This window comes from Motacilla alba, chromosome 3 (genome assembly GCF_015832195.1).
Source record: "Motacilla alba alba isolate MOTALB_02 chromosome 3, Motacilla_alba_V1.0_pri, whole genome shotgun sequence".
NCBI classification, from domain to species: Eukaryota; Metazoa; Chordata; class Aves; order Passeriformes; family Motacillidae; genus Motacilla; species Motacilla alba.
This window is the reverse complement of record NC_052018.1, coordinates 82,466,185-82,491,409: the sequence shown is the minus strand read 5'-3', so window position 1 is coordinate 82,491,409 and position 25,225 is coordinate 82,466,185. Positions and strand designations below refer to the sequence as shown.

At 45.7% G+C, this 25,225-nt stretch overlaps 1 long non-coding RNA gene across 1 annotated transcript; it reads left to right on the top strand.

Moving 5' to 3' along the window:
* Positions 1 to 12,441: 12,441 nt before the first annotated feature.
* LOC119698921 lies at positions 12,442 to 23,713 on the top strand. Its single transcript, XR_005256308.1, has 3 exons — positions 12,442 to 12,669; positions 20,274 to 20,427; positions 23,592 to 23,713. It is a non-coding gene; the product is annotated as an uncharacterized LOC119698921 (long non-coding RNA).
* Positions 23,714 to 25,225: the final 1,512 nt, after the last annotated feature.

Sequence of the window (25,225 nt, the reverse complement as noted above, 5' to 3'; positions counted from 1 at the left end):
ATGATGCTTTACATGGAAAAGACGCTCTACTTTTACCTCACAGGTTTCCTGTTCACACAGAACAAACTGTAACATGCCATCTACACAAACACATCATTCCTTCTTGTTTTATCTGTGTCCATTAGCCACTCTCTACCCAATCTATGCCCTGAACATAGTATTATGAGTTTCCTGCTGTGGTACTTTTCCCATTGTACCTGCTACTTCACAAACACTAATGAGATTAAGGCTAATGTGACGAGATTAATCTTCCAGCATCTGGATCATCCACCAGGTTCATGTTCAACCTGGGTTCCCACTGTATCCTCTGGGGTCCCTATGGTGGGAAACTGACTACTAATTATCACTTCTACGTATATGGAGGGCAGAGTTAGAAACACTTCAGTGAATGACTCTAATCTCCTTGCTGGCTGCAGGTCGAGTTTCCCTTTTCACCCTATTTTGGGGCTTTGGAAAACTACCACAAAAAAGGAAAGATTATTTCAGGGCAGAGAAATGTCATTTTCTAAAACTTATTCTCAGAAACCAATGAATCATTTTAACAAAAACTGTTTTTCAATCAACTCATTCATTAATTAATCATGTTGAAGCAAGATTTTTCCAGAATGGAAAATTTTAAGTAAAATAAAGACTGGCAGTATTATAAGGAACTGCAAGAAAAAAAAAATACAACCCTCAGAATCAGATGAAGTGCTGCCTAACTTTACCTGTCACTGCCCCTAATAGACAGATGGCCTTTCCACAACAGCAACACCCCTCCTGTCAAATTTAACAGTGTGGTCATGTGAGTACCAACTTAGTGGGACTTCTACCTTAATAAAGACTAAGAAAAATATTGAATATGGACTTCTAATGTCATGTGATAAAATCATGTAATAAGAAATAAGAAAGTGAAACAGCACAGAACGTTGTATTTTGCAAAGACCTTACTTCCTTGTCAGTCAGGAAGCCCAGGTAATTTACAGAGATCCATAATTTACAGGAAGTCCATCAAGATGTTACTGGCACAGATTAGTCACAGGACTATTTATCCAAGGGTCAGTCACATGTGTGGAAAGTTAAAAAAAAAAAAAGTAGCAGTTAACAATCTGTTGGTCTGTGAGCATAATTGATGTGCTCTGTAATGCTCCGCAGATCTCGTGGTACCCCACGCATGCCTGTCTTCACTGCACACCCTTCATGACAAGAAGCTGATTTTTGTGCAAATCTAAACAGCAAAGTACAATTCTGAATTATAAAACAGAGAGTTGGGACCTCACTGCAGAACTGCCAACATCTTCTCCTTTACAGGCAGATGGCAAAACTGTCATAATAAGATGCTTGAGGAAGCATTCACCAGTAACACTTGAAAGGGTGTAAAGATCTATCCCTCTTAATTGAGGAAGGAAACATCAAACCAGTAGCCCCAGACTGTAATATCCCACATAGATAGATTTGTCCCCAGAGATGGGGTAGAAGTCCTTGCATTGGAAAATGATCAGTTCCAGGATGCACCGTTGCAGAGTCATGTCTAGCAATCCAACTGTTCAGTCAAAAGAAGCAGGGAAAGATAGTGCCACATCCACCAGCCCACTGGCAGGAGATGTGCTGGGCTCCTGTGTGGATATGTGCAGATCACCCTTGCTAAACATGACAAAAGAGGAATACACATTTGGTGTTAGTGACTGCCAGTGGATTCCCTGTCTCTCCCAGGTGCTGGTGACTGTGTTAAGTGGTTTCTGCCAGAGAGAACATTTGTGTCCTGCTCATATAGAATCAGTTTTTATTCAGTTCCCTTCCCATTTTTACATCTTAATGGCATGCCATCTAAATTTGGACCTTTGCAGCAAAATGGGTCATCACCATGAGGAGGACTCAGAGAAGTGTGCCATGGGGAAAAAAGAGGCCACATGGGGAGGATGAAGAGGAAAGCTTTTCATGATCAGTCGCAGAAGACAAGTCTAAGAGTGGTAATTGACTCTCAAACTTGACAACATGGGCCTGTATTAGGTATTCTTTCAGTTCAGCCAGGTATTGCTAAAGCCCATGGCAGGGTTCCCATCCTTTCCACTAACCCAGCAGTCATGCTCCTCTACCCCCAGCAGCCCATAGCAGGGTTGCATGGTACAGGAGGGAGGTTCAGGACATAATGTGCAGAGACCAGCAGGTTCCAACAATTTTCTCACCATGTTGCATGGCATTTTTTGCTTTCCACAAGACTCCTTCTGCTGCAGACTCCCAGCAGAACAGGCATAGAAGCAGGGAGTGTGAGTGGCGCCTTCCCCAGATAGATTTCACACTTCCAAGGCACAGAGAAGGAAAGCAGCGTCACTTTGATCAAGTGCCATGCACTGTGTACAGTAAATGACGATACACCACTCCCTCTGCGCTTGACACCTTGCCAGTTTGGCATACTTACTCCTGATCTCTGAGTGTCACCCCTTTTCAGTAAAGGAAAATATTTTCAAAAGTGAACAAATGACCTGGGAGCCCAATCCCCATCACTGCTCAGTGAGGCATTACATCCATTTGATGGCATGCCCTTCACACAGGTGTTTAATAGGTCAGTCACCCAGATGTGGAGTGAGACAAATACCACTATGGGGAGCTTGAATCTGAATCAGACACTCTGTGGAGGTGCCCATCAGCCTTCAAAGGGAGCTGAGGCTCACTGTAACACATATTTTGGCCTTGCAGGGCAGCTGCCACATCCTGTTACCAGGTTCCAGTCCACAGCCCAGTTGTATCCTGCCTTTAGTTCAGCTCTCAACTGAGAAATACCCATGAAATAATTTTATTATACATCAGCACCTGATTATCTCGTTCCCGCTGAGGAGGACTTTACTCCAGTAACGAGCCCATGACTTGGATGGGCTGCTCAAGGACTGCAGCTGCTTCCTAGGAAGAGACGTTTACAGGGTCTCTTTCTCAGCCCCTCACTGCTTTCCTTCTCAAGTGTGTGGCTGCTCATGAAGGGGCTGCCTCTGCCCACCACTGCTCAGAGCCCACCTGACACCTGAGGTCAATGCCGCCTGCAGGCTGAGGGCCTTTCTGTTCCCATACCTTGGAAGGGATGGAGCAATAGCGTCTGCAGAGGTGAAGGTGCTCTCCTTGCTCTCATAGAGGCTCAGTGAGCCTAGGAACAAGAGGTCTAAAGCCTCTCTATAGACAAAAGTATGCTCTGCAACATCAAACATCCCACATTGTAGCAGATCATGTTCCTCAAGCACAGCAGGCTCACAAGAGTCACCCCTACATCAGCTGCACTCCCAGAGCCCAATTCCACCACATTCCCACTTAGGCTGCTGAATGCAGATGATGCAGGAGGTATTTATCACTCTCACCATTGAAGAATTCCCTTGCATGGGATGAATTCAGCAGCAGCGGAATCTAGACTGTGTACCTGTACCTTGCACTGTGAAGCAGAGATCTTGGTCTCACAAGCTTTAGGGACATTAACTACTGCCACATCAGACCCTGCCCCTACTATTTTCCATGTTATCTGTGTGATCTGTCAGGGAGCAGAAGCCATGTGAGGACATCCTTAAGTGTGAGCACCAGATTCCTCTAGGACAAGAGATGGAATATTCACTCTGACATAATAAAATAAACCAACCCCTCCTTCTTTGGAGCCAGATTGTGAGTATGTAGGGTGTGTGTAGTCAGATGAATGTCACTGCCAGATAAGAACATCTCTCACAATCACGCAGTGTCGAGAGCCCAGCGAATGCCAGTTACTGATCACTGTCACGTCACTACAGTGCAAAACAACAATTGCTCTCTTTGCTGTTGCCACATTGGGATTTTGCAGAACCTCAACAGTCATCCATGAGCAGTCTCTGAGACTGTCCACAATGAATGACTCTTTGCTTTCTCTGTGTCCATGGCCATACCTTTAACCCTGGTGACTGCAGGTATAAACGTGCAGGGAAGGAGTGGAACTAAAGCTGTCCAGTAAGACAAATCTGCCTTACAAAATGCTACTGCAGGCATACAAAGAGAAAGCCTGTGGCTGAAACCTTTATAAAGTTTTAGTGTAACTAAACAGAGCGAAGAGTAATACTGTGGGCATTTATTCCCTTGGATAAGGTGGGCACAGTGGGAACCTTCTGAGCTCTTCAGTTTTCCCAGCATTTTCCCTTTTGTATTCTGTACAACCCAACCTCAGGCAGACTCAGATGAATACAGAAATGACCACAAAGAGTAAAAACTGTCAAAGGAAACTGAATTAAGTCTGACATGGAATCCTATTTCCCATCCTGCTTTGCATGCTCATTCATAGGTAGGGGACAGTACCTTTCCTTTCATGCCAGTGTAAATAAATGTCCAGTGGCAGACACAGCCACAGTGACTGAGCAACGGGGGAGGACATTCAGCCCTTTCAAACCATGGAAGCAGACAGAGGAAAAGGGACAGTTTGATAACATATGGGAAGGCTGTCAGCTGCTCTCTCAAACCGGGAGAGACACAGCCTTTCCAGTGTAGGTTTAGATCCAAGAGAAGTATTTATTTTAAAAGATAACAAAGGATTGATAGTTGTATTGTCAATAATAAGATGGTAAGTAACAAGCAAGGCAAGAGGAACATCTCATCCATTACCCACGTAGCTTCAGGGAGTGTCTCATCCCAATCCAACATCTGCCCAGGTATTTAAGCAATGACTTCAACAGAGATCAGCACTGTGTAAACATTTCCTACCTGAGCTGGGGCACCACAACCAGACCTAGGGGTGGAATGGAAAACATACACTTTGGTTGGTCCACTGTGGTAGTGGAGTTGGAGAGCAGCAGCCTGCAGCCAGCTTTTGCCCAGCCAATTTGAGCATGCAGAGCAGGCTTGCATGCTGGCAAGGACCCCCAGCAGAGACTGCTTTCCCCTGTAGGAACATGGCCTCCATCGAGGCCATGCTTTGTGGCTTTGCTTCTGCTTTGCTTCTGCTGTCCTGCAAGCCACAAAGAAAAGAAGCACCCTTGGACAGTCTGCTATGGCCACTTGTGCTGGAGTCTGACAGGTGTCCTTAGCATCTACAATGAAGGAGGAACCCCACTTGGTAACCCATAAAAGACTTTCTAAAGAAGTCTCTTTAGAGAAGGAATCTAATGCTGCTAAGAGTCTGCTTTTCCTTCTTCCACAGCTGAAGACAAAGAACACTGGCACAACAAGGAGCAAGGGAAGAAAGGCAGAAAAATGGGAGAGATGTGTCCTGGTCTAGGCAGGAGCTGGAGAAATGTCTTAAGAAGTCAGCAGACTGGTACTGGGAACATAGGAATATAATGGAATATAATTCCTATTGCAGAGGCCCTGTATGACACTGAGACACACATTTCCTCGGTGACACACAGTAAACAATTTCAGCTGCCTGTGCTCCAATTCTGTTTCTGGAAATGGGATTGTCTGGTGTTGATTGTTCTACTCATGGCTCATAAGGACCAGTCCCAGTGGTATTCAGGCCCTTGCCCAGGTGCTCTCAACATGAGGACCAGCCCTCAGGAGAGGGATATCCCAGTACAGTGTGGCAGCTAGTAGGCTGTTTTGAACCAGCCTTCACTCCATGAAAAGAGAGCCTGTATCATGCTCAGTGTTCCTGGGGCTGGCCTGGGGAAAGAGACAAGTACAGTAGGGAGGAAGTGGGTGGGGTGGTGCCTGCAGCTCCTCTGGTGGCAACTGACAGAGATCCTGTTGCAGTTGTTACCTTAGCAGTCAGAGGTGTTTTCTGATGGGGTGGGACTCTCTTACCCTTCCTTGTAATTTCTGGTGGTGGGTGTGAGCAGCCTGACAACCCCAGGCTTCTCTCCCCTGTCAGGCTCAAAGGGTTGGGTTGTGACTGCCAGTGTGCCAGATAAAAGCACTCCCGAAAATTTGTTCCATCTACCTAGAAAACTGTTCACTATGAAGCTTCTGTTTTTCAGAGACTCCTCTCATTGACAGTCTGAAGCAACAGGGTCCCCAAGACATCCTAATTTTCTGCTGCAGCTCTGGTTAAACACCCACTCAGCTGCCAAACTTCCCATCACAAATCAGGAAGATTCAGCTGGTCCTGGGCAACCCCCTTGCCAGCACTCAGGCAACTCTTTCCTCATTGCTGAGGAAAAAGCAAAGACAAATACAATTGAAAAAACATGGGTAGGCATGGGGGAGGGAGTGAGGGCTTCTTCTGGGTAGGGGTGAAGCAGGAGCATGAAGGGAGGACCCAGAGCAGATACTCTGCTAGTGCAAATCAAGGTGGCCTCATTGACTTTGCCTTGTCCTGGCTGGGTTACACCTCCTGTCCATGTTTCCTGAAATAGGGATCTGCATGTCTGGCTCAATGAGAGCAGGCTGTCCTAGCAGTGTTTAGAAGCTATGTAAGTGGAAAGCATTTTGACAAAAGCTAATTTGACATATAATATTTCAGGAACTTACAATTTATTTTTATGGTTTTTTAAATAAATAAAAAAAAAGCCCGGCAGAAAAAGAAAATAAAGGGGAAAAAAAAGAAGACAGAGCAAATAATAACATGTGTGGGTGGGTTGGTATGTAATACCCCAACCACAGGGCTACAGCAACATTTGGTCCCATTGACCTTTTTGCTTAAATTAAGGTAATTACTCAACTACTGACAATAGGCTGCTGTGTTACGTCTGTGGATTTGCAAAGAGAGAGGGGCATGACAAATAATTTGACAAATGCCAGTGTCTTCAGACTTGATCCAAAGTTTAAGGACATACTGTTCTTATGAGCAAAATTATTAAACCTTGATTAAACTCCAAGATCTATAAAGATGGAAATGTGGAAAGGTGAAAAGAGATAGATAGATAAATAGATGGATAGACAGATAGATAAATATATAGATAACAGATAAAAACTAAGTACCTTAAAATAGCTCTAGTCAAGTAATTTCTGCTGTAATCTCTATCTGAGGGTAATGGACTTTAAATTCAGCAGGTTTTATATCCCATGGACTTCTTTGTCTTAAAGTTTCTACGAGGAAAATCAAACCTGTATATTTTAAACCAGTGTGACCAGTATAAAAAAACCAGTATTTTAAACCAGTATAATTCAGTGTGACCGACTATAAGTTCTGTTGTTGACCTGGCCCAAAATACTCTCAAGTGCATTTGCATACTGTGATGTAATGTCTCCTAAGTGTTTGCATTTCTTTCCCATAATATAACAATTTGCTGGCTCACATGAGGAAATGGGGCTACCATTCAACCTGGCTTATGTGCCCTCCATACAAATATTCTTTGTAATACTGAAGGAATACAAAAGAAAGCAATTTCTGCTAAAATGAATGAAATTACTCAGTACATTGCCACCTTGAAAAGTCAAATAGCCCATTCCCCTCAGAAATGTAAATGGAAGCAATTTACAGATGTAAATGCTTTCGACTTTTTCATTCAAATACCCCTCTGTTTTCCAATGTACAGTCTCACAAAACAAATACTGAGGCATCTATTTCATTAAATACAAATTCTCATTTTTATTCTGCTTTCTGTCTGTATAACAGCACACACACACACAGAAAAAGGCAATCTTTTTTTAGCTCAAGTTATTAAGTTATAGAGCAGATTTGCTATTATGTGAAATAAAGGATGTCTCTGACATAGAGAACTCATAACTTACACACTTACACTGCGTTGATGACCTTTAAATGAATCTTAGAAATTTTTGCTGCTTGAGGTTGAATATCGCATCTGTGCACTGTTGCTGCTCGCACGGCTCACTGAATGCTGTTAATAAAAATTTTCTTTTTACAATGAATGAAACAACTGGAATGAGGCAGAGAAGACCTCAGGTCATAAGGTCTGCAGAATGAAGGAACGATATTAAACTTTGGATTTTAGTACTCTTGAGAGAAAGCCCTGGGAGTTCACTTGCCAAGCACCAAGGGAGACCCCTGAAGACAGGCCGCCTGTGAACACTTCTGGTGCTGAGCCATCTGGTCCCAAGGCTCCGTTCATGTTTGCAGTTTCCCACAGTAATTTGCACACCCACAATTTGACATCTCTTGGGAAAATAAGGCTAGTATTTTTGTAAAGATTTGAGAGTTCATGACTCTTTTCCTTAGGGGTTAAGAGCACCTTCAAATTCAAACCAGGTATTTGGAAATATTCACAAACTCTGGTGCTGTTTTGACTGAAGGATGGAGGTTTAACTAAACCCCTCATTTTGATCCCAGTGAGGAATAGGCCTGGTGTCACTTGTTCTCCATGGAACAACAGATAACACCAGGGAGAAGTAGAAACTGGAAGGACACCTACAAATCTGAAGGTGAGAAAATGCAGACAACATTGATGCTCCAAGCAGACAAGCAGAACACTGGATGTAGATGAGGCAGGAAGGCGTTTATCCCAGATGAGGCATTTACATCTTGTTCATGGTGATTTTGTAACAGTCTTATCATCCAGAGCCTCAGCTGAGGGATATTTTGGGCCAAACCCTCAGTTGGTGTGAAGCAGTGCATTTCCATGTCACAAGCCTTAATTTAGCGACAGAAGGGTCACAGAAACCAAAAAATGAATCCTTCCCTACAGATTGATTCATTGGACTTTAGCTACCCCTCAGCCACATTTCTCCTAACCTATTCTCGATGTCCACTGCCTTTTTGGTCCATCGAAGGTTGTGAGACAAAATACATGGTCTAAGCTGGTAAATCCATGCATTATCACTGCTGTAGCCCCAGCTGATTGCCTGCTCCTTGAAAACTCATCCCAGAAATACCTGTGGGACTCTCATTTCCATGATGGTTCCAAAAGTCTCACCTAAAATTGCAGAAGGAAATGAGACTCTGTTGCCACAAAAGTGCCTCCAGCTTTCCCTCTCAATGCCACCAGACTGAGCACAGCAAGCAGAAGAATCCAACAAAACAAAGCCAAACAGCTTCCAGCTGTTATTTTAAGCCAAGAGAGGGCATGGAGGGAGGGAGCGGGGGGAATGAACCACTCGGCAAACGCTGGGAAAGCATTTAGTTTTGGCTGATGGCCTCTTGTGGCTGTGGTTTCCACAATGTCTCTGTGTTCTATCTGTGTCAGGATGGAACCAGCCTCTTGAAATAGACTGAACAAGCTAGACTGGAGCTATTTTAATACCTAGAGCTTGTTCCCTTTAGATTTTTTTGAGTGAGGGGATGGAGTGGAAGAGGAGAGACAACAAGTAAGGGTGATGTTATTTTAACACACTCAAAGGAGCTGTCAGAGCGTAACAGTTTAGCTGTCTCAGCACACGCCCCCATCCGCCCCATCATTACTACGTGCAAGGATGCACAGCCTGAGATGGCACCTGCATAGCTCAGAATTAGCTGGGTTTGTGTATGCACACGCACACATCTCCTTGGAAAAGCGTCACGGTTTCCTTCGTGTCGCACTGAGAGGGAAAAATGAGCTCATGTCTCCAGGCGTGTGACGTGCGAGCTGCTCATGGTGGACCTTTCTTACCCAAAATAGACACAGATCACTCCCCCATCATGCCGCTATAACAGCTTGGTCACCATGGTCCTGCTCTGGAGAGCAGCTCCTTCCCAGCATCAAATGTTGGAAAGCTGGAAAGGGATAGTGGGATAGTGTACAAAGCAAAGTGTCAAGAACACCACGTGGCTTTTTACTCTTGCAGCCAGTTCTGATACTATCTTTTGCTGTGTGCTAAGAGGATAGGCTTTCAGAAACTTCATCAACAGAAGCAATACAATCCAGTATTTTCCCCAGGACTGCCTGGGTCCTTGTTTCATAATAGCTCAGACAACAATTTCCTCTTAGCTTTTCCCTGATTTTGCAGCAACAAATTATATGTCTTGAAAATGCCCTCTCAAGTTGCCAGTGTTGCCCTTTTAAAGATCAGTGCAGGAGGAGATTTTAATATCTGTGTCTATAATATTTTCCTACATTTCTTTAAATTAGGTTGACATTAAATTTTTCTTGGATTACATTGTATTGGTCTTGCTCATGATGTACTGTTCTGAGGGCTCAGCCCCTCCATGGCAATTATGAACTGTGTTATCCTGATTTAAACTGGGCCACTGTGACCTGGTATGATGCTACAGAACAGCATATCAGTTGTATCCCTGACACATGACAGCTCCCCTTTCTTGAGCAGATGAGAGAAAAGCCACACAGCACCTCATATCACCTCTAGGTTGGTCAGAGAACAACTCGCTCCAAGGAGGACATTCCTCAGAAGCTGATGAAGCCCCTTTGGCAGCCTCTTCCTATTGCTAAAGTCCTAGCAAAAATCTTTTGCTCCCCAGTATCTGGATTGCTCAATGTCTTTGCACACCCTCTATGTTGAAGTAAGGTCTGAATCCCTTATGACACCCCCACATTACAGCAAAACAGCCTAAAAACCCATGTGAGGCATTCTGTTGCTTCCTTCAAGGTTAACTCTAATTTTTTTGCCCTTGCAACCAGACCTCCTCAACACAGTCAGCCAATGAGGTCATCTTCTCTATCAGATAGAAGGAGCTAAAAACATGACACAGGAGATGTCAGCTCCACTGGTTGCTCATCTCAGTACCTGCAGCCAAAACAGAAAGCTTACTCAGGCTGCCAAATAAAAATACCTCTTGTGGGCACATTCCTTGCAGAGTACACAAGAAAGCAAGCTGAGAGGACAGCAAGGGAGAACAGCAAGAAGTGTCAGACAGAAACAAGAATGGACAGATAGTGAGGAGGGAGAGAGATAAGAGTGGCAGGGAGGGGGAAAAACCACAGGTGAAGACCTATAAAGATAGACAAGGAGCCAAGTGAGATGGGGCACATTGATTTCATAGCAGTAAATGTCATGGCAGACAACACAACTGTATGATACAGTGCTTTCTTAGGCATGCACAGTGAAATTCTAGCTCGCTTGAAGACTATGGCCAAAATCCCATTGACTTCAGTAATGCCAGGACAAATGGAGCTGCCCCACGCCTTCCAGCAACCAACTCTGGCCACAGTCAAAATCCCTCCTGCAATCTGATCCCAGTTCTCCAGTTTCACCTATCACACTGCCACAACCATACTCAAAGGGGTAGGCAGAGGATAGCAACACACAAATGGCCAATTTGTGTTTTTCCTATTTTCCATATGTGGCAACAAGCAAAGCAGGGAGTTAGGGGCAGAATTTAGCCCCTGCAGCCTAATGCCCTTCAGAACGGTCTTCAGTCCCAGCAGAATTTCCATCTCAATGTCACTGCCTAGGAAAAAGGAGCAAGTCCTAAATACTACAAAGGGTAGCTATAAGGTTCCAGTTTGCTCAGATGCAAAATCACTGAAAATGTTTCCACTACCTTTGGAAAGCAATTTCCACTACCTTTGGAAAGTGTGCCGTGACATTAGACTGTGCAGAGTTGCAAACATATTGCAGCTAGCAGAACAAGCTCTTGCAACAGAGTGGACTGCAAGATCTTGCTCTGTCTTCTTTGTCACCATGGTTTGATGATGCAGCAATCAAACTGGTACAATGTGGCAATGCATAAAACTTTAAAAGTTTTATGCATTTTTTCAGGCTCCTGGCAGTGTGGATCCCCCACCACAGGACAGGCTCCCCCAGGACAGCTGAGATCTTGGCCTTTCTTCCCTGGAGTCCCACATCACACCCAACCAAGTTAGAGGTCAGAGTCATTAACTTCAAAGTGTCCCAGTGCAAAGGCTGGGATAACAGAAGGAGCAGCTATCACTTGAGATTGACATCATGGCTGACAGCTTGACTTCTTCAGCATTTGGGAAATCTCAACTGCAAGATGAACCTTCCTCTAACTGGTTGGAACAGATGTGGGTTCATGCATGGAGTGTGAGCTTCTACAAGAAGTTACCGCATTCATTCTTTCTACTCCAAATGTGAGGAAATTTCTACAAAGGAACTGTTTCATCCTTCAAAGACACAAATGAAAAGTGAAAGGAAAAATAACACTCCCCAACTTCAGCATAGCAAGACATTCCACCTTTCCTTTGACAACCATACATATCCTCATGCTGCTCAGGTGTTCAGAAACAGGATGAAGAAGTGATTGTAAGGATCCCTCCACAAAACTAGCTCAAAGCTTCTCAACATGGGAAGGAAATAGGAATTTTGTTTCCCTGAAACAAACTGGACAAACAAATGGGTGAGAGGCGTGCCCCTTGCTGCTCTTTCTGCATCTGGAATGCTGGGCCTACATGCTTCCCAACTCTTCTCAACAGCTGCCCACCCCAGCATCCCAAATCTACGCTGAGCAACAGTGAACATCAGTCAGTTCCTGTGCTGTGGCACTGACAAAGTATGCAATAGCTTAGGATACTTTTGGTGCCTCTGCAAACCAGCTGCCCCAAGTGTTTGTCTGTTTTGTCAATGTTTAGTGTGAGTCATGTCTTCTATTAGGGGAAGTTCTGGGAAGAGAAGAGAAGGGAAGGGAAGGGAAGGGAAGGGAAGGGAAGGGAAGGGAAGGGAAGGGAAGGGAAGGGAATGAGGTATATAACAGTGCAAGATGAAGCACTGTTTTATTCCCATGTGGCTCAAGCACTTCTGTTTCAGTGGATGCACATGCGCTCACAACCCAGTGATCTGTTGACTCAAATGCCGTCATGGACATAAGCAGCATAAACTTTGCCTAAGCACGAGCAGCTGTCACCTTGTGAGACACATGCTCAGAACCAGGTGCGTGTCACTTCAGTAATGCTGGAGGATATGACTTTGACTTAGCCATAAATGGAAGGAGTGGGGACGGACCTAGGGAAGATATGGACACTGCAGCAGGTACTGGAAATTGTTCTTGGCTCCTAGCAGCATTGTTTGATCTGTTCAGTGGGTCATGTGCCAGCCAGCCGACTTGCTACGTGTGTTTAGACAGCTCCTGCATGTCTGAATTCCCCTGGCCAGCTGGCTGCTTTAACTCCTTCAGCTGCCCTTACTGTCCAGAGTCAGGCAGTATTGGAAACAGCAAAATGAAACCCAGCAGGGTTGAAAAGTAGCACAGGGTTTGAGTGAAGTGAAGATGGGTTGGGAGTGACAAAGGAAATGGAGAATTTCCTGGGATCCTTGAATTAATGATTGCTGTTGTTAAAAGAGCATGACCATCATCCTCCTGAGATGTGTTTCCTAACACATTTAATAGAAAATTAACCACGAGAGCCTCTGCTCTCTCAAGCTTTGAAATCCTGCCATGGAAGCCTGTAGCAGAGGATGAAGAAACAAGAGCAGCAGCAACATACAGCACAACCTGGTATCAAGAATAACTGTCAGAGACAGGTGCATACACTTGTCCTGCCATGCATCTTCAGTTGCATGCCGCCTCACAAAAACAAATACTAAGACTAGAAAGCTTGGAAAAGTGACATTGTTCACTGAAGCTCATGACAAACCTGTGATCCTGACCCCCTCCCCTCCTTATCCCACCATCACCTGACAGCTGTCTCTGCATTAGTGCTGTAGGTCCCCTTTAAAACTGACTTAAATGTGAACCCAGTCAGAGCACTTCCTGAAGCAAGTTTTCTAGACCTCCTACCTCTCTGTGAGTCCTTTCTTTAAAAATATTCATTAACAGATTTGAGGTTTTGATGTGACTTGTTGCCCCTGTTACATACTGAAATCCTTGTACCAGCAACCCCTCTCTGTTTGCCTCTTCTGCTGTGCTGATCCAAATTCTCAGATCCCTGGTAGCGATCCAGAGTCATTCCCTGGGGTTTATTCCAGCCTGTCGGCACCACTGCTGAAAGCTGAGTGCACCATCCTATTTCCCACCCCTTCACCCAGCGTGACAGGCTGGTTGTGAGGTGTTCTGTGACATCTCACACTTCAGGCATTGTATTGGTGTTTGTCATGTTGCAGCATGAGGAGACCCAGCTGGCATCCTGGAAATTTCAAACAGCATCCATGAAGACTTCTTTTTTCTGCTCTTGGATTCTCCTGCACTGGTGATCTGTTGTCCTTTTGTGCAGTTTGATAAAAGCAAGGACAACATCCCAATTATGTCAAATGAGCTGGGAAAATCCCACAGAGAATGGGAATGAAGGAGGGATAGGGACACCCTTCCACTCAGCAAACAGCCCTGGGGCCACTGCAATCATGCAGTGTCTGGAGACCATCCATAACATAAGGAAACCATTACAAAGTACTTTGATGGTGAAATGGCAACACATTCCCACTGGTGTTTTCACAAGCTAAATGGTTCTTGCATTGCTGACAAGAAGGCTGTTCCCATCCATCTTGCCACTGAAGTCAGGAGATGCAGTCACTGATGCAGAAATTGCAGCAGTTGAGAGCAGAATAAGCTGCAATTTTCCAGCAACAGTGAGAAACAGTGAGCTGCCTTTCATCAGCTCAACCATGAGCCCCAGGGAGGCAGACTCTCTTCCTCACTCCTATTCCATGGACCAACCAAGGAGGTTGTTCAGGCTGTCAGACAGAATGGGAACCAGGCTAATGATGGAGGAGGTTATGGGCTGGTTCCTGTGATGGCTACTCTTTCTTCAAGAGGGGACGTGTTAGTATGTGCAACTGGCCTGGAAGGAGAAGTGGGGAAGAGGAAAGAAATGGCATGTAGCCCCCCACTTCCATTTGCATTTACCTGCTTGGGATAGAGTATGCTGCTAGTGCTACCCTTGACAAAAGTCTCAAGCAGGGATGCTGTAATGTATTCTTGCCTTGTTTCTCTGCATTTATCTCTGCCCCAGAAGGCTGGAAACTTGCCAGGAGGTCTTGCAGAATCTGGGTCTTGTTTGGTCTTAGTTGACTTTATGCTGTTTTACAACAGCAGCTGCAAATGCCAAGTAGCAGCTCAGCCCCCAGTTAACAGGATCAGTGAGCACTGTTGGTTCTGTTGTGGTGGAAGATTAGTATCCAGCCCACTGGCTGGGGGTTCTCGTGCATAGGCGTGAGGGAACAGGCATCACTGCCACCTTCATCATGTTGGACACAAGCAGCAATAGATTCTTTGGGCATCTGTCACCTTCAGACCAGCTCCCTCTGTCATTAGGTCTGCTATCAAAGGCAATGCTATGTCCTCCTCAAACCGCTTGTCTCCAAAAAAAGATCCTAGCTGCTAGGTACACAGCTATGAGCAGAAGCCCTGTCAACTTTGAGAAACAGCCTTTTCCGTTGTATCTTTCTGAAATTATAGATATCTGTGTGGAATTTTCTGCCTGCAGAGAATAGTACTGAACTTCTCTAGGACTGAAAGCATCACAAGACAATGGGGGGATCAGGCATGGGTTTATGAAAGTCAGGTCCTGCTTGACCATCCTGATCTTCTGTGACAGGGTGATCCTCTTAGTGGATGAGGGAAAGGCAATGGATGTATCTACGTGGACTTAACTAAAGAATTTTATACCAATTCCCACAGCATTCTCCAGGCTGCTCATGGCGTAGATTGGTGCACTCTTCATTGGGGAAGAAACTGTCTGGATGGCCAAGCCCAGAGAGTGGTGGAGAACAGAGTCACACCAGCTGGCGGCTGGTCACAAGTGCTCTTCCCCAGGGCTCATTGTTGAGGACATGTCTGTTTAATATTTACTGATGATCTGGATGAGAGGACTGGGTGCACCCTCAGTCAGTTTGCAGACACACCAGTTTGGGTTGGAGTATCAGTCTGCTGGAGCACAGGAAAGCCCTGCAGAGGGATCTGGACAGGCTGGATCAATGGGCTGAGACCAACTGATGGAGGGTCAACTTCGTGAAGTTCCAGGTCCTGCCCTTGGGTCACAACAACCCCTTGCAGCACTACAGGCTGGGGAGAGTGGTTGGAAAGCTGCCCAGCAGAAGAGGACCCGGGAATGCTGGTTTACAGCAACTGAACATGAGCCAGTGTCTGCCCAGGGGGCCAAGAAGGCCGATGGCATCCTGGCCTGTACCAGCAGTAGTGTGGCCAGCAGGACCAGGACAGGGATTGTCCCTATTCTGCTGCACAAGTCTTATGAGGAGCAGCTGAGGGAGCTGGGGGTGTTTAATCTGGAGAAAAGGAGGTTCAGAGGGGACTTTATCGCTGTCTACAACTATCTGAAAGGAAGTTGTAGCCACATGGATGTTGGTCTCTTCTCCCACGTAACAACTCACAGGATGAGATGAAACAGCCTCCAGTTGTGCCTGGAGAGGTATAGATTCAATATTTAGAATGGAAATTTCTTTACCAAAAGGGTGAAGAAATGCTTCACCAATTCTCAAGCATTGCCCAGGGAAGAGGTTGAGTCACCATCCCTGAGAATTCTGAGTAACTGAGAACAGCTCAGATCAGTGGAAAGAAACTTACATCCAATCCTCTGTTGTGGCAACCAACCATGACACATAAATGTACTCAAAAGCACCTTTGTAAATCAGGCTGTCAGGTGCAGTCTATCTAAGTACCTTCCTGGAGAGGGAACTGCACAAGCCACTTAGCCATCAGCACAGCAGCAGAGCAAATCAGACAGCTATCTTCAGTAACCAAGATGGATTTATGGCATTAGGACATCAGCACTGCTCTCTGTAAGTGTCTGGGTAAATATCTGAAGCATCACATTGGGACTGACTTTACCACTAATAAACTGCTCTTACAAAATTTTAGCTTTAAAAACGAGGGGAACTTCTACCCTCATTAAGTTTTCATGACCTGGACCCATGTGCTACTTTTAGAAGAGACAAGAACTGTTCCCTTGCTCAAGTTTTCTACTATCCACATGTGCCAATTTTAAAAAAAAAGGTTTGGGTTTTTTTTGGTTTGTTTTTTTTTTGTTGTTGTTGTTGTTGTTGTTGTTGAGGGAGGCAAAGGGGTGCACAATTCAACATCAAGATCTGAGAATTTGTCTACCTTATAAAAGTCACTTTAGGCTTGACAAAATTACCCTTCTTTGCAACCTGAAACGAATTACAAAGCAAAATAAAATATTTTAAATGCTTATTTGTATTGTTGCACTGCTCTGTTTAACTGCTCTGGCAAACCTGCTGTTGGTTATAAATTTCTTCCCTGTGCCAAGTCAACCCAGCAATAATGAAACATGCATGCACCAGAGTTACTCTGGGCCTTTGGCCTCCTGGCAGCTGTTATTCTTTCCTACCTATGCCTGTGGCTGTCTGTGTGGTGCTTTGAAACTGGTGCATGTTCACAGAGGGCTGCAGCCGGTCAGGAAGACACCTGGCCACATGCAGACTTCTCACCCATATGCCACCAACTCACCTCATCCCTGGGATGAGTATCCCAGCAGCCAGGGCATATCTTCCCTGCTGGCTCTGTCTTGTCCTTTCCCACACCTCAACCCTTCTCACCCCAACCTGCCTGACCTCCTGGGTCCCCACACCCACACCTAAGTGAATGTTCAGGTGAACACTTGGGTCCAAGCCAGCAAGGCCACTGCTATGTTCTTATGTGCTGTGTATGATCCAATAGGTCTTTTTGTTCTTTTATGTGAACGTAAGTTCACCAGAAACTCAAATACATCTAACTTGTTGAGCGATGACAGATCTCCCAAGACAAAATGCCTTCTGCTCTGAATGCCTGCACAGCCTGGCCCTAGATTGTATGTTTGTAATTGTATGTTTGTCGAGATCACACGAGGCCCTGTGACTTCATCATCAAGAATATTCCCAAGCATATTAGGGCAAACTATTGCACTTGAAGAAAGACAAAACACCCACAGCACTCCACAAATAGCAGCACTGCTGGGAGCCCCAGCAGCCAAGCAGATCAGCATGCTCCCTGCCCCACATGGCCCAGCATGCCTACAACATCATTCAGAACATGTGAGCAGCTCCACGTGTGTGCACGTGGACTCTGCCTAGAAGCCCTGCACAGCCCCATGATCTGCCTGCCTTGGAGGAGGTGGTGTTAAGGGAGCCACACCTGTGGAGCATGTATCTGTCACCGTGATGCACCTTCTGCCAGAAGGTGTCACAGCAGATTGGAAAGGTACACCATCCTCCTCACTTATCACTTACGACGAGCCTGAGTCAGTGACAGAAGTGATGTGGGTGCCTCATGTTACCAAGCAGCAGCTGGCTCCCTAATGTGCATGACAACAACCAGAACAGCGGTGTGCATACCCCCTGGGAAATATACCCAGGCCTCCTTCATCCCTACAGTAAAGATCACCTTCTGCTTGTAGACAGTGTGCTGTCGAGCACAGGGATCTCTGTGTCCTGTGTCTGCACTCTGCATGAAGGAGACGCAGCATGGCTTCACCTTGAGATCCTGAAAGCTTCAAGACTCATACAAGCTAGTGCCAAATACTTCCTTGTGAAAACCAAACCCCAGGGTGGGATTTGGAGTGTGAGCAACTTTTGAAAATTCTTGCTACATACCGCAGTGTGGGTTTTGTTTGGTAGAGAAATTCATACACATGGAAAATGATCCCATTTGTAGCCTTTGGACAGTAACAAGCTACCCAAGGTCCTTTTGGAAAGTTCTCAAAAGTGATGTTATTATGGGTAGGATAAAAGCCTCCAGAGATGAATCCTGAACTCCTCTCATTCCTGACTAGGTGCATCTTTCAGAACAAAACTAGTTCTAATTTTTCTTTAGACAAAACTAGCAGTCATTCTGGAATAGAAGTTTCTTTCATGTCAGTGGAGAGGGAAGCAAAGTCTGGCCTTTGTGCTGACCCATGTCATACCTATGTGGCTGCATGTCACCAATGCTACAAACTGGCAGGTCTGTCAGTGTTGCACCTGCACCCTGGATTCTGGTTCTCAGTTGTATTCCCTTCGCCTCCAGCACATGTAGCACGTGCAGCTGCTGGGTTGTCCTTTCTAATAACAGAGCATGCCCAAAGCTCATTAGCAACCCCTTGAGATTGAGTGATGATGTAACATTGAGTATCTGCAGAAAGGGAGTGTGTGGCAGGCCTGTAGGTGCCCTAAGGACTGCACACACCCTTGGACAGGCTCGCCTCAGGGCACAGTGCAGTACAGTTGCCATCTCCAGTGTGTGCTGTTAGGTCCACCTACTCTGCCTGGGTTTTGTGTGGTTGAGTGACTTTGAGTTTCTTTCATAGCTCAGGATGTTTCCCTCTGCTGGTATGTTGTTAGAAAGGTCAGGCATTAATTTGTGTGTTTTTATAATTGATGTGCCTGCACCTGAAGGTCACAACAACAATTTGCACCAGGAAAAATGGAACACTCAGAGGAAAGCCTTGCTCATTTTCTGCACCACAAGGGAAGTCTCTGGACCCTGCACATGACTCAGACATGGTCCACAGCAACTGCAGGATTCTGGCATCCGCCTGGTGATTTTGCAGGGCTGCCTATTGTACTCTAGTCACCTGCTCTCATGGGCAGCTGCACCAGCGTGACAGGTTTTCCTGCCTCTTCAAAACACAGCACTGGCCAATGGATATGGGCAGAACTTACTGTTTACACTTTTCTGCATGGCAGACATGTCCTGTTTTTCTGTGGGAAACTGCTGCCTGGGAGGAAGTCGTGACTTACTTGCATGTCCTGTGTGTTACCCTTTCATCCCGTCTTCACTCTAAATCTCAGGACTGAGATTTTCCAACTGACCAAAAGGCTTTGAAATTCACGTTCCCAGCACCCTCATGCAAGAACCGCAAGCTAAAACGCTCCTCAATGCTTCTAACACACTTGGTTGCTTCAAAGCGTGCTTCAGAGTGGGGATTATATCCAACAGCAGTGACCAGAAAAACCAGTGTTGGCAGTGGGCACGACCCCAAAGAATTGTTCCCTTCACCCAGCTTTGATTAAAGCAGGTCCCAAGAAGAAGAAATCCTAACATGTATGTGCAGTCTGCCAAAACCCTGAGGGTCCAGCAAACCTCAGTGCCAGGGGCTCACTGGACCTGGCCGTTTCTTTGTCAACCACTGAACTTGGGAGTGAGGCCCAAAGGAAGGCAGGTAGGTTCCATGGCAACTTTAGCCTCTCTCTGCTCACCAGGATCAGCAGATCAACATGCTGCAGTTGGCAGTACCACGAGCAAAGCAAGGAGCCTGTTAGCCCACTGTCAAATACATGGTGGTAAAGGAAATTACTCCAGTACAAAAGCCAGCCTCATTTGCTTGAAGATTTTATTCTGATGCTAGAAAGCATGGTGCAGGAGATGGGAAGCTCCTCCACAGCCCTCAGGAAAGTCCTGTCTTCCTAGACTACATCCTGAGCTCCTCTGGGCCTGTATACCAGCGCATAGATTGGCCACCTGAGTAAAGAAGTTTCAGAGCATGGTGCTTTTATAACACCAAGGACACACAAATGCATACAAAGTTTATAGGTGTCTTTCTAATGCTCTAGTGTTTTCCTGCACTAGGTGGAATGTGGAGAGGGGACTGGCAGTTCTCTGGGGACTGCACGGACAGGGAGGCTGTTTCACTCACTTGGCATCTGCTAGGACACAAAATGAGTGCGATAGTATCAATAGAGGCTCTAATTAATGTTTTGTCTGACAGACAGAACCCCTCTGGAACTGAAAAGAGAGACCTGGAAACTCCAAATGGCAAGAGTGATACAGGGTGACAGCTGGAGAGAGAAAAATCCAGTCCACTGCAGACCTGATTTGTACAAGAATTGCACACATCCACTACCTGTCTCCAGCCAAGGAATGTAAGATTATATGGTCTGCCTGGCTCACCCAGTCTGGTCCTCAGTTCTCACAGACACCACATTTCAGGAATATATTGAATTCCATCTTAAAAGGGGGTTGGTATTTGCCTGGAGTAGAAGTCTGTTTCAGAGCCCAGTTACTGAACACAACTCCTCCAGGGTTATGGCATGTTTAACAGAGGTCAAGAGCCTCATTGGAAAAGTGATTGCAGAAGTGGAGCTTTTGGCTAGAGGTTGGGTAACATCAGAAATACTGAGCTCCTTCAAATTTCCCTCCAAGTTTGCTGTCCTGCCCTCACACGCATCACCTTCTTGCCTTTTAAGATGGAAAAGGCAGCATGCATGCTTCAGTAGCTAGCCAGTGTTTGTTTATTTCTTTATGACCCCGTTGCCTTAAAATTATCTTGGTCTATTCCCAGTTTCCACAGATCAGCCTTAAAGGTACCATGTAAATCACAGCTCTCCTCATTCTATACACACAGACAGGGAGCAATAAAGAAGCTATAAAAAGAAATTTGGCACTTTTTCAGCTTATCATCTAAGTGTAATTGGTAGTTCTATACACAAGAAAAAAGTTGACCTCTTGCCTATATTATTTGCATGGAAGAGGTGAAGCTGGATGGAGTTTAAAGTGGAAAATTCCTGAAAAAGCAAGAAGTGAATGGCACAGAAAGGTCTATTGGCCCAGCTGTCAGGTCTAGGTTTCACCCTGGCTCACCCCTGCATGGAAAGGAAAAACATGTCTCCTCTCTATGGTGGCTGGGTGGACGAAAGAGTTGAGGGCAGCAGGGACCCTGATTTACAGCCCAGCTGTCCTCACTCAGAGGACATGATCAAAGCATCCTGCGATCCCCCACTGAAGAGATGGGAAGAAACGGCCGACTGGCCATCTGCTTGGCATGTTCAGCTCTAGCATGAGGCCAAGGCAAGGGCTTTGTTTTCATGGACCAGAGCCTCTCACAGTGGCTGCTGAGAGGAAATGGCTGAAAACTAATTCTCAATTAAGTTGTGGAACCAGTAGGTGGGAAGTTCCACACAGGCCAAAAGCCCATAATCTCGTCTAGAGATGACTTTTGTTAGGAAAGAAAAGGGTTTGTGATGTCCTGTCCACAAATTTCCTGGTGTACTCTGGAGGAGGTCATGACCCCTGAAAACTTGTGCCCCTCTCCCACTGAGGGTTCTTGCAGCCATTTGGAGACCCAGCTATCAGAACATGAGCAGATCCCCAACCAGAGGTATAAAACAGCCACGTGGGATGCTGCTCTCTATGTTGAGCCCAGGACCAGGCCAAGGCCCTCTGTGGTTATGGGATAAATGTGTACAAGGTCACAAGTCACGAGCCCAGGCTGAGCTCAGAGCAGAGGTGACTGTGGTCTCCTCGGGCCTTCACCGCAGCATGGAGTGTGGGGCATCTCACAGAGACATGGCTTGACAGGGACAGTCAGCTTATCATCCTGGAGAAAAGGCGTAAGGCATGGGCCATGCCTGGTGCTGCACTATCTCCAGAAAATGGGGCCAAAAGGGCTCCTTGGGATTTGAGGGCAGGGCTTGCACAGGTGCGTACTGCCAACCTGAATTACATGGCAGGATGCCACGGACCCTCACATACACTGCGGACGGCCGGGTCACCAGTCCTGGCTCACCTCCAGATGCCTGCTTGGAAAAGGAAGGGTACCCATAGTAAGCAAGAAAGTAAGAAAACTGGCTGAAGGGACCCGTGTGAGAGCAGTCCCACTCCCTGCCTGCAACCCCAGCAGCACTTCCTCCACCACAACGCGGTGTTGCGTGTATTGGATTATTTGATCTTTGGGACTTTCTTGAGGGGAAAAGCAAAGAAGGGCCTTTGTGGAAATGTCATGCAGCTTGCCACCAAAGGGGCAGCTCCAGGGCAGCCTCAGGAGGCCGCCTCTGGCTGGTGTGGCTACGAGCATGTGGGCTGTGTAAGGATACTGGGTCCTCCCACCTGGGGAAGGCTGTAAATGAAGCTGATAAATGCCTGGTGGGCTAATTGTTCTTCCCTTATGAACCTGGGTAAGGGGTGGTTAGTGGAGAAAGGGACTGTGATTTGGGAACATGTTTATATGCGCTATGGGAAATAAGGAATACTTGAGTCCCTAAAAGGACAGACCTAAGCAGAAGGGATGTGCAGAGGAGAGTCACTGGGGCATATGTGGTATAGAGGTGGACTTTATGGACAGGGGTAGCTTCCACTTTGGGCCAGTCCTGCAAACCCAGCTGTGATTCCTCCGACTCACAAGTTGGAAAATACAGCAAAATATTAGATTCCACCTCCAGCATGTTTATTCCTTCAGTTCCTCCAGCCATCTCCTCACCATAGCCTCTTAGCTCTAATCCTTCATGTTTACATCACACTGCATACCAGGAGGACTAACTCTTGGCCTCTACAGGAGCTTGGTTCTTCAGGCTTGCTCTCGCCATCACAGTCACACCCTGAGGCACAAGCCACCTGCATGGCCACCCTTCCCTAACACTACTGCCAGCCCAAAGGAAGTGGTTGAAACATGACGTCCACACCTGGTGTTGACCCCTGGTGCTGCTACCATTTCCAGTTTTATTCAGTATGGCTTCCTGGATAAACAGATGGATTTTCCTCTCCTGACCCTTCATAAATATTATTTCAAGGGTGCCTTTGAAATGGTACAAACAATCACCTGTTTTCCACCTTCACACAATATTTTTACTGTCCTTCATTAGGCAGATGTTTTTTTAGTCCCTGCCTGAGTTAACATTCTTCTCCAGTGGCTCTGACTTCTGTTTACCTCATAAGCAATATGTGCCTTTTTAGCCACAGCCCTGAATTTCTTGCGTCCCAAATGATTTCACTGTCTTTCAGTCATAGCAACTACTGAGGCATTCTTACAGCATTGGAGGCCTGTGCCTTCCTCACAGAGATATCAAGGATTCTATCAAAAAGGCCTAGCCTGACGAGGTTTTCTTCCTTGAAGAACTAAAATGCTAAATTTGGATCTCATAGAACGTCTTACATCTCACAGAATATGAGCAAGTGAGGGAAAACCTGCCCTTACGTGCCTTAAAGCTCGTTTTTTTTTTCCTAATTGTGTGATTTGGTGCCAGCAAAAGGTATATGCAAAAGGTATATTTTCGCCCCATGACACTTTGTTTATTTATATTATCTACCACAGATATTACACAAATATGGAAGACTGTAAACGTGAATGGCTGGGGTGAGGGAGCAGAAGCAGTCACTCCATCTGTATTTCAGAATTTAGTGCAACCATAAAAACCATTCCTGATAAAATACTAGAAGCAAAATCAGCAATGAATGCATCATCACCATCATAAAGGCACTGAGAAGTCAACCACAAACAAGCACAAAGGGGAGTCTCAGAGGCCTCCAAATTTTGCCGACTTACCGCTACTGCTCTTTTTTTTGTACTTATTAGCTGCCACCCCATCTTGAGTAACATCTCTGAAGCAAGCCCTGGAGAAGCGTGGCAGCCAGAGGCTATTTTTCCTCTGTTCTCATCTTCTGCTTGAAGACCTTTGCTCCCTCAGCAAATCCTAACAAACTTATATGGCACTTGAATGAACAGCTTAACTGTAAACACAGAGCAGGACCAAAGGTGAGATAAACAGGAGCCCAGCAGCTCTCAATGATCCGGGAACAAGGGGCAGAGTTGACGTTCAAGAATTGGACTGAGACTGATGTTTGCTTGCCCCTGAGATCACAGGATGTTGTTTTGAGGACCCTTTCCATGGGGTAGGAAATTCACTGCCTGTTAAAAGCAAAGTGGAAGAGAAGAACAAAATTAACTCCATAGCTCAGACCACTGACTGACCCTCTGACATGCTCACCCACTGCCTGGTCATCCATCACCCTGACCTCATTAGCAGCAATGGGGTCCTCCTGCAGTTTATGCACCCTCTGCTAGTACAGCTCCCTGGGACAGGAGTTTCCCTTCACCAGGTTTGCACAACACACAGAGACGGGGAGAATCAGTGGAAATACTTACAGATAGATAACCACTGTTTTTCTAAGAGCAGACTTGCATTGCTTTTGGCAACATTTGACAGCTTCAAAACACTTGTCCTGGACCAGGAACATGAAAAAGCTCAGCAGGATTGCACTGAGAGGGCGCCTTGTTCCTTGAAGAGAAGACTGGTATTAGCTGCTGCTTCCTAACAGCCAGCACTATCTGTGAGACCTCAGCTAATCTGCCTTCCCCCAACACCTCCAGGAATGCATGTGGCTTCATGGTGCAGTGAAGAGGGTGCCAAGGGCCGAGCTGTAAAGACAGAGTGACTTGACCAAATGACATGTGCTTGGAGTACTGCGCTTCACCTTTCTGCAGACGTGCCAGCAGCGTGTTGGTGAAGCTGCTTCTGCATTGTGTCATTTACCTCCACACCCCACCCAGCATGGCTACACCTGGCACCAGTGTCTGCAGACAGAGCAGGCTGGAATGTTTTAAAACACAGCTTTTTGCCCCAAAAGATTTTTATATTAAATGCATTGTTTTTAATAACCAGATATGAATATCAGTGGAAATTTCCCTGGCAAAATATGTCAATATGGGCATCTTCTTTGTTCTGGGTGAAAAAATACATATTCATAAATTTTAAAAATTCAAAATTGTATTGCAGTTTTCATTAACTAAATGAGGGACCCAGCATGCTTTCACCATATGAAAGACTTGAAATATTGCCATTTTATTTCCTTTCTTAAATCATGATGGACAGCTGCTATTTAGTACTAATTAAAACACCTTATCTTTTTTTCACAGATCAAAGTGTCTCCTGTTTGTTTTGTAATGAA